This window comes from Terrapene carolina, unplaced genomic scaffold (genome assembly GCF_002925995.2).
Source record: "Terrapene carolina triunguis isolate 2854851 unplaced genomic scaffold, T_m_triunguis-2.0 Scaffold249, whole genome shotgun sequence".
In the NCBI taxonomy this organism is placed as follows: Eukaryota; Metazoa; Chordata; order Testudines; family Emydidae; genus Terrapene; species Terrapene triunguis.
In genome coordinates, this window is record NW_020664600.1 from 1,310,885 (window position 1) to 1,320,500 (window position 9,616).

Here is a 9,616-nt window from a genome sequence, read left to right on the forward strand (position 1 = left end):
GGAGAGGTCTGTGTGGGGTAGGCTGTATTAGCGGTGTATTGGTGAGGGCGGGTGTCTGTGGGGCAGGTTGTATTAGCAATGTATTGACGAGGAGGGGTCTGTGTGGGGCAGGCTATCTCAGCGTTGTTTGGATGAGGAGGGGTCTCTGTGGGGCAGGTTGTTTCAGCGGTGTATTGATGAGGAGGAGTCTGTGTGGGGCAGGCTGTATTAGTGGTGATTTGGTGAGGAGAGGTCTCTGTTGGGCTGGCTGTATCAGGGGTGTATAGGTGAAGTGGGGTCCCTGTGAGGCAGGCTCTATCAGTAGTGATGGTGATGAGTAGTTTGTGTCGGGTAGGCTGTATCAGTAGTGTACTGGTGAGGCAGGGTCTCTGTGATGCAGGCTGTATCAGCCATGTAGTATTGGCGAGGAAGGGTCTGTGTGGAGCAGGCTGGCTCAGTGGTGTTTTGGTGAGGAGGGGTCTGTGGAGCAGGCTGTTTCAGCGGTGTATTGGTGTGTAGGGGTCTTTGTGGGGCAGGCTTTATCAGCAGTGTATTGGTGTGTAAGGGTCTCTGAGGAGCACGCTGTATCAGCGGTGTATTGGCGAGGAGGGGTCTGTGTGGGGCAGGCTATATCAGCACTGGTATTGGTGAGGACACTCCTTGTGGGTCAGGTTTTATCAGTGGTATATTGGTGAGAAGGTGTCACATTGGGGCAGCCTGTATCAGTGACAGGATCTCTGGAGACAGGGTCCATAGCAACTTTCCTGTAATCAGGATCCTTTGTTGAGGAGCTAGTTCTTTGTAAAAAGGGGGTGCTGCTCTGTAAATACAGCTCCAGTGGAGTAGTTATTGTGGAAGAAGTGGTTGTCCCATAGCCCTGAGGGAGGCCAGTGGAACCATCTTTCATCATCCCCCCCCCCCCTTTTTTATCCCTGGAAACACCCCTGGCTTGCACAGGTGTCCCTGTCTAATTGGGGCTGGCTAATGATTGGTGGCTCGTCCTGGTTGAGAACCAGTTGAAAATGTGCAAAGCAATAGTATGGTCTCAAGTTGCAGTGGGGGAGGTTTAGGTTGGATATTAGGAAAAACTTTTTCACTAGGAGGGTGGTGAAGCACTGGAACGGGTTACCTAGGGAGGTGGTGGAATCTCCTTCCTTAGAGGTTTTTAAAGTCAGGCTTGACAAAGCCCTGGCTGGGATGATTTAGTTGGGAATTGGTACTGCTTTGAGCAGGAGGTTGGACTAGATGACCTCCTGAGGTCCCTTCCAACCCTGATATTCTATGATTCTATGATTAGGGAAGGCTGGGGCATTTCCCACGTGGATACTGTGGGAAACATGGGCAATGTGCAGAGAGGAGATGGAGAGAGCTGGTAGCTCTGCTCCTGAAGCCCCATTGTTGACAGCACAGTTCTCTCCATTTTTTCAGGCAGCTCCAACCACTTTGGCACACAAATGAGTGAGGCTGGAATGAGACTCGGTCCTTCTTGGGCCCCAAACAACCAGTCTGTCTGGGATGTCAGCACCATGGAGAACCAAATGAAACACTGGGGTGTGTAGCTGCCAAGTGCATTTCCATCAGCTGTAGAGGAACAAATGTAACTGAGCATGATCAACTGATGTAGTGTAGCCCAGAAGGCCTGGGACGATGGGTCTCAGACGTTCAGTAGATCAAAGTATCATTCTAGAGTTAGGATTGCTGTGAATTGGGACATCTCTGTGAGGCAAGATCTGTCCGGGTCAGGGGGTCTCTGTGAGGCAGGGTGTTTCTGGGGTTGGGGTGTCTTGGTGGGTGAGGGTATCTCTGTAAGGCTGATTCTCTGGGGATCAGGGTGTTTCTGTGAGCTGAGGTCTCTGGGGGTCGGAGCCTTTGTGGGATAGGGCACTTCCAAGAGTCAGGGTTTCTATGTGATGGGGTGTCTCTGTGAGATGGGGGGGTCTGTGAGTCGGGGCATCTCCAGGCGGTGGGATGTCTCTGAAGGTCTGGGTCTATGAGGCGGGTGTCTGAGAAGCAGCTATGTCTATGGATCAGAGTCTCAGTTGGGGAGTCTCCAGGAGGTGGGATGTCTTTGTTGATCAGGGTTGCAGCGGGATGGAGGGGTTTCTGGGAGTCTGGGTATCAGTGAGTTGGGGTTTCCATGAAGCAGGATTCTCTGTGCATCTCTGGTAGTAGGGGTGTCTTCAGTAGATAGGATGTTTCTATTGGTCAGGTTGTCCATGGGATGGGTGTCTGTGAGGCAAGTGTCCCTGTGGGTTGAAATGTCTCCATGGTTTGGAGTTTTTCTCCAGTGGGAGAGACTTCTCTGTTGGTGGGATGAGGCGTCTGTGAGATGGACATCTGTGTGTTGGGGTGGGTCTGTGGGAGATGGGGATCTCTGGATGGGGGTGTCTCTTAGAAGGGGATGGGAGGGAGGTCTCTGGGAGGGTGTGTCTCATACCAAGGGTATAGGGCCTGGGGTGACTGAAAGTAGGTGTTTTTCATAGAGGGGGATGGGAGGTGAGGTTTGCTCTAATAATTGGGCCTACAAATTTACCTTAATTTTGAGCTCAGCTGTAAAAAGTGGATACAAGTTCCTAAAGTGTCCCAATAAGCTGGAATAGTAGAAGTTCATAGAATATCGGGGGGGGAAGGGACCTCAGGAAGTCATCTAGTCTAACCCCAAAGCAGGACCAATCCCCAGACAGATATTTGCCCTAGATCCTTAAATGGCCCCCTCAAGGATTGAACTTACAACGCTGGGTTTAGCAGGCTAGTGTTCAAGCCACTGAGCTATATCTCCCCCCTGGTTGATGGAAAAGGTGCAAACGTGAGACAGAAGGACTGAATTAGTTCAAACAAAAAGTCCTACAGACACCATTCCAGGACTGTATTAAGATCGCACCTGATAAACAAGAGGAGTAGAGGACTGGAAATCAAAGGACCAAAATTGGTGCGTTGGAAGTGAGGCCTGTTGGTGGACAAAATAACCACAGGATGGACTGTTCCGCCAAACACTTCCTTTAGGAATTTTTAGAAAGAAAAGACTTTTGGGAAACAGCCACTGCAGTGAGTTTTATTATCATGGCTGCCACCCCCACCATCTTCTCTGACCCCAGTCCTTCATCATCCTGCTGTCAAGAGGTGTCTTGACCAGAAAGGCCAGATAATATTGCCACCTCTACCAGCTCTGGCTGAATCCCAAATACCACCTGGAATGTGAGACTTTGTCTCCCCTCTCTGCAGTATGTCCTTTCCCCTCCCCACTTTATTTATTTTCTTTCCCATCTCTCTCCTTTTTCCTTCTGTCAAATGAGAGTCTGGCTTAACTGGTCAGGACTGTAATGTCATAGCACAGCTGTAAGCCTGTGACCTGAAAGAAGCAGCTAAAAGCAATGCCCTAAATGGGCTGATGCTGTTAGGAGTTCTGCAGATCTTCAAGTGGCTGATGAGACCATGTGCTGGGCCAGTGTTTCTCCAGCAATGAGGTTGCAAGTGAGAGTCAGCACCAGAGACAGAAGCTGCATTTTCTATTTGTTGTTTTTTTCTCTCCCCTTTTTGTGTGTTTTTGTTGTTTTGTCTTCTAGGAAACGGGATTGGACTTTAACAACAACGACACATCTCCAGGCCATCTCAACTAACTTCTCTTTGCCACATCTTTAATTCCATCTAAGCAACCGTCAAACAAAGGGTGTTTTCCTTATAAAACCTCTCTCCAGCTGATGGGAAAGGGAATGCTGTTACAATAAAAGCCTGACTTAATACTCTAACATTGCAAAGGCTTTAACTGTTTTTCCTTCTTTTCTGAATCTTTAATAAAAGGTTAAAAGGATGGTTAATGGTGCGCTTGTCCTGGGGCTAAGCAGGCTGAGGTCTCTGGATATGAAACCACAAACTTTGTTTAACACTGTTTAATGTTGGACAGTGACTGGATCATGTTAACACCTTTGGCCCCTATATTCCATCTAAATTAATACATCACGTCGACGTGAGGGGGTTTCTCTCTCCCAGGGGCAGTGCCAGCCTCTTCCCAGGGCGGGGTCTGAGGTGGGCTAGACAGAAAATTGGGGGCGGGGGTGGTGCTATACCTCTTGTGGGCACACATATGGGAGCACTGAGGCTCCGCTGCCCACCCACCGGGTGTATCATGAGGGTTCTGGCCCCTTGCTGCCTCTTCACGGGTAGGGTCCCGGAGCCGCCCTGGGCTCCAGACCTGTGGCTCAAGGTCAGCCCTGAACACCTCACACTGCCCACCACCCCGTGGCACAGCTTATCTCAGTGCCTGGCAAGTCTGTCGCTAGCAGTCCTTGGACAGCATTAGTGGCAGGACCAGATCCCTCATGATATGCGCTGGCCCCTGCCCACCCCGCTCACAGCAGCAGTGTCCCCTGTGCTACCAACTTGGCCATGGTTCCCCATCCCTGTGCCACCCCCATGGTGTGCAGTCCTCCACACTGGGCTGCACATTACTGCTCTGCCATGTGCCAGTTCCTCCTGGCATGGTGCCTGCCCATCTGGGACTCCTACCTCACCCACACTCCCTCTGTTTGGGGCTCTGCCTCTTGTCCCATTCCCCTAACCATGCCCCTTTCCCCTGTCAGTGATTCCCCCTCCCCTATGCATGCTCCCCCTATTTGTGACCCTCCACCCCATGCATGCTCCCCGTCCCCCACTGGTGATCTCCCTCCCCTAGTGATGCTCTCCTTCCCAGTCTGTGATTCCCCCTCCCTTATGCATGCTCCTCTCCCTCTCTCTCCCTGCATGTTCCCTCCCCTCTGTTGTTATTTCCATGCTCCCACCCCTCCCCCACGCTTGGTATGCTACCCTTACTTCCAGGGCCGGCTCCAGCTTTTTTGCGGCCCCAAGCGGCGAAGGGGGGAGGGGGGAAAGATAAAGCTGCGATTGGCAGCACTTCGGTGGCTGCTCTACTGCGCCGCTTCATTCTTCGGCGGCAATTCGGCGGCCGGTCCTTCCCTCTGAGAGAGACTGAGGGACTTGCCGCCAAAGACCTGGACGTGCCGCCCCAAGCACCTGCTTCCTGTGCTGGTGCCTGGAGCCGGCCCTGCTTTCTTCTGCGCCGCTGCTGGTGACAGTGCTGCCTTGAGAGCTGGGTGGCCAGAGAGAGGCAGCTGCGGGCTGGGCACCCAGCTCTGAAGGAGGTGCCCCACCAGCAGCAGCGCAGAAGTAAGGATGTCAATGCCATACCCTGCCACCCTTAATTCTGTGTAACGGTTGACCTTTGCACTGGGAAGTGTTACCTGCACAAAATTCTCTATTACTCACACACTCTGGGGCGCCCACCCTTACCCTGTTCCTAGGGCTCAGGCGTAACCCTTTAAATTTATTTACCCCTCCGTGGGCTCCGCGCTGTACTCCGCTGGGCTCCAGGCTAACATCCATTCCTTCCGGGCTCCAGGCAAATACCCATTCCCTCTGGACTCAGAGCAAACACCCATCCCCTCTGTAATCTTTTGTGGGTTTACAGGGTCTTTTACCAGGAAAGAGCCTTATGCAGTAATATCCTACTTAACCTCTATTTATTAATAATCACTAAAACAGACTGCACACGCTACACATACAATGCTCACCACTCCCAATAAGACGCATGAACTTTTCCCTGCTGGCCAGTCAGGATCAGGTCCATCTGGGGGACTCTAGTTTCTGCACGGTGTTATTGCCAGAGTGTTGAGATCCGGCAGCTCTGAGCTTGGGGCTGTGTCCTGGAGTTGGTTCCCAAAGAACTTCCTTTTGGACCCCAGTTTATATAGTGAAACTTGAGTCCTGCCTAGCTGTACCTTAACCAATAATTTTACTAAAATTTTACAACCCAATCCTAAAATATTGTAACATAATTCTCTAACCAATCATACCCCCACCTTAATTAATTTACACATAGAAAAATTAATTATGTAACAGACAGAAACAATCAAAGAACCAGACAGAGATCATACATATAAACAATAGGGAAGTGGGGACCATAAAGATAAAACAATAAAGAAATGAGGATTTCACAACCACAACTATTGATAAGTGATTTCTTGCCAGACAGAATGCTATCAAACTACATTTTCTTTAACCATCTTAAGATCTGTTTCTTTATCTGGTGATAGTGGGTTCTATTAGGACAGGATCTCCTTCTTAACAGCCTGATATTACAGTGTTTTAATGTAATTTAGATGGAATATGAGGATGTGACTTCCTGCTTCTTAGCTAATGGCTGCTGCTTTCTTAATATGACTGCAGACAAAGGCCTTATCCGTACAGAGGGGTGGCTACCGGGGTGGGGGGCAAGGCTAAGGCAAATTTTGAGGTGGCTGTAGCCCCCAGAAGCCCCCACACACAGACTTCCCCCGCTCTGTCCTAGGGAGGTGGGGTCTCTGTGAAGAGGTGTTTCTTTCACAGTGGGGTCTCTCTGTGGTGGGCTGTGTGAAGTTATGTCTCTGATAGATGGGGACAGAAGACATGGCTTTATGTGAGGGACTCCATGCAAAGGATTTTCTCTTTGGGTTATTTGATATTTTGGAACATTTAACCCCAGCTCAGCCCAACTGTGTCTCTCAGCTCACCCTCAGCCAGGCCAGTTTCCCTGCCATCCCTGCAAACTCCTGAGGAGGCTGCTTAGCTCCATTTCTCTGCCCACTGTGAGTGCTTCCCCTTAGCCTTGCAGGGAATCTTTCAAGCCACGAAAAAGGCTCTCCCACATGCCACTTCCCATGGCAATGCTGTGTGCATACCTGTGGAAGCAGCGCCCCCTGTCAGTCACTTGGGAGAGGTGGCTTTCAGGCACTGACTCAGCCTGCAAGGGACAGCTTGCCTCTGGAGGCAGCAGGTAGGGAGAGATCTTTAGAACCCAGCAGATGCTGAGGCAGAGCTCACCACAACAAACCCGTGTGATTCAGCCTGAAAGCATCTGCCATTGCTGGGGGAAGAACATAACAAACAACAATAAATAGCTCAGGAGCCTCCAGCACACAGCCTCCACAGCACAGAAATCATGCTGTCCCTACCGCAGGCGAACCACCGGCACTGATGCAGCAATACACTCTTACACCAGTGGCTGAGAAAAGATTGAACTTCTGGGCTTCCCTGAGCTCAGCAAAGCCAGCCAAGCGGGAGCGAAGTCACCATAGGAAGCTGCTTTATTCTGCTCTCTCCAAGCCTTGCTTCCCACAAGCTACAAAGGGTCAGATTGTTGTGCCATGAGGGTCAGTGGCCTCTGCCCTGCACTCTAGGGCCAGCACTCTCCATGGGTCTGCACCTTGTGTCATCATTTACAAAAGGGATTCTGACAGGACTGTGGTTTATATCCCTTTCCACTGGTGTGAATGAGTGCACAGGGTGCTGTGCAGTGGAGAATCAGGGCCTCTCAACTCAGCTACATGATTTAGGCTGCAACAGCCCCAAAATAAAGACTGCAAGTCTGATTCTTCTGCTTACACTAGCTTTGCACATGTGTATCTCCATCACTTTAAGAACATAGGTTTTGCCAGACTGGGTCAGACTTGAGGGCCATCTCGCCAGTGTCCCATCTCTGACAGTGGTCAGTACCAGATGCTACAGGGGAAGGTGTAAGGCTCCTACAGTAGGCAGCTGTGGGGTAATCTGCCCCCACATTAGGTCTCATCCTGGGCTGTAAGGGCGTATATACACTGCAAAACAAAAGCTGCGACAGCGAGTCTCCGAGTCCGGCTCTACCGCCTCAGGCTCATGGGACTTGAGCGATGGCTTTAAAAATAGCAGTGATGTTCCTGCTCAGGCACTGAAGCCTGGCAAGGGGGGTGGGTCTCAGATAGGGTTGTCAACTTTTTGAAAACTGGACCCCCTGCCCCGCCTCTTCCCTCAAGGCCCCACATCCTCTTCCCCATCCCCCTGTTGCTCGCTGCTCTCCCTCTCCCCCTTCCTCTGCTCTGCGAGCTGCAGCCCCTGCCATGAAGCCTGCCTGCCCACCAGATGCAGGTAGGAGGCAGCCCTGGCTGAGCAGGGGCTGGTGCGAGTTCATGATTCGCCCTCCCCCCCAGCCCACGGTAACTGGACTTTTGGTGTCCTGTCAGTACATCTGACCAGACACTGCCAGGTCCCCTTTTCAACCAGACTTTCCAGTCAAAAAACGGACACCTGGCAACCCTAGCCTCAGAGCTTGAGCTCCAGCCTGAGTGCAAACTTCTACACTGTAATTTTTAGAGCTGCAGCGTGAGCCCCACAGGCCCAAGTCTGTAGACCCAGGCTGTAAGACTTACTGCTGCAGGGGTTTTGTGCAGTGTAGATGTACAAGGTACACTGGTATAAGGGATATATGGAACAGATGATGCCTTGAATGTTTAATAACTAATGATTCCTTGTGGTTCTCAAAAATTAGAAAAGCTATCCACCTTTGTTTATTCCAAAATGGGACCCACCTATGAAGACAATCAGAAAATGGTTCATATCATGTGAGATACTTCTTCTAAGACCCACAGATCAGCCAAGGTTGGGCATTCCCCTCCCCAACTATAGAAACTAAAATGGCTAAATGAGAGTATTGTTAATCACCTGGGCAAGAATTGCTCATAATTTGCATATGTATAACCCTTTTTCTCCCACCCAACCTAGCTAAAAAGAACTCCAAGAAATCCAAGCCACATGTTTTCACCCCAAATTATAAACTGTATATTGTTTCCTTGTAAATCAAATATACTGTGAATTATCTGTCTGTCACCCCAAATTAGAATCTGCACGTTTGTTTGCCTTGTGAGTCTGATCTACATCCTTTTATGTGTGGAAAATGTCTCTTGGTCTGTTCTAAGTCCTAAATAATGTGAAATGTTTATGTATGATCAAAGAATATGGAGTATATCCTCCAAATTTAGATTATAAGGATTTTGTTAGTTTTCACTGTAAATAATTGTTGCACTCTAGACGTAATAGGAATTGTCTTGCACAAGGAAGGAGAAATGTTAAAGAATATGAACCAGGGTATAACTTTGGGATTTTAAGAGAAATTGCTTTAAAAGGTGGGGGGATCCCTACAGGTAGTAGGGCCTAATCACGAAATACAATCCTTGAAATGAATCAGGCTTAAAAAGCCTCCAATAAGAAAAAGATGAAATAAATTCATTATATCCCTGAGCCATCCACTGGATACCAATGGAAGCAGCAGAGAAACTAAGAGTGGAAATCTGAGCGCTCACTTGGCATTTGTCCAATGGGACTCAGAGGATGGCTTCCTCCAAGGAGCCCCGAAACTAGCGTATATACAACTGAGGTCAGCAGATGCTCATGAGAGTTGACTAAACTGAACACAAGAAGCTGGATGGAGAATCCTAAGTGCCACCGAAGCCTGGATCAGCCATGTGGAAAGGACTCTCCCCCATCCCAGGGCTAAGTGGATAAGAAGAAGTGAGATTTAATTTCAAAGATTAAATTCCCCTTCTATTCTTTAATATCAATAACTGTAGGTTATCTTGCTGAGTCTACACTCCCTAATGAGACCTCAAGTAACTATATTTTAGATTTTAACTCCTTTATAAGTCCAAGCAAATTGGCTTCAGAGAGACTGAAAAGAATTGTTTTAAGCAATTACTTTTAAGACTCTAAATGTGTCTCTTTTGGACCAATCTAGTCAAAGAGAAGGAACCACACCCTTCGAAGTGCACACTTGGAAGTGTGATAAATGTATTAGGTA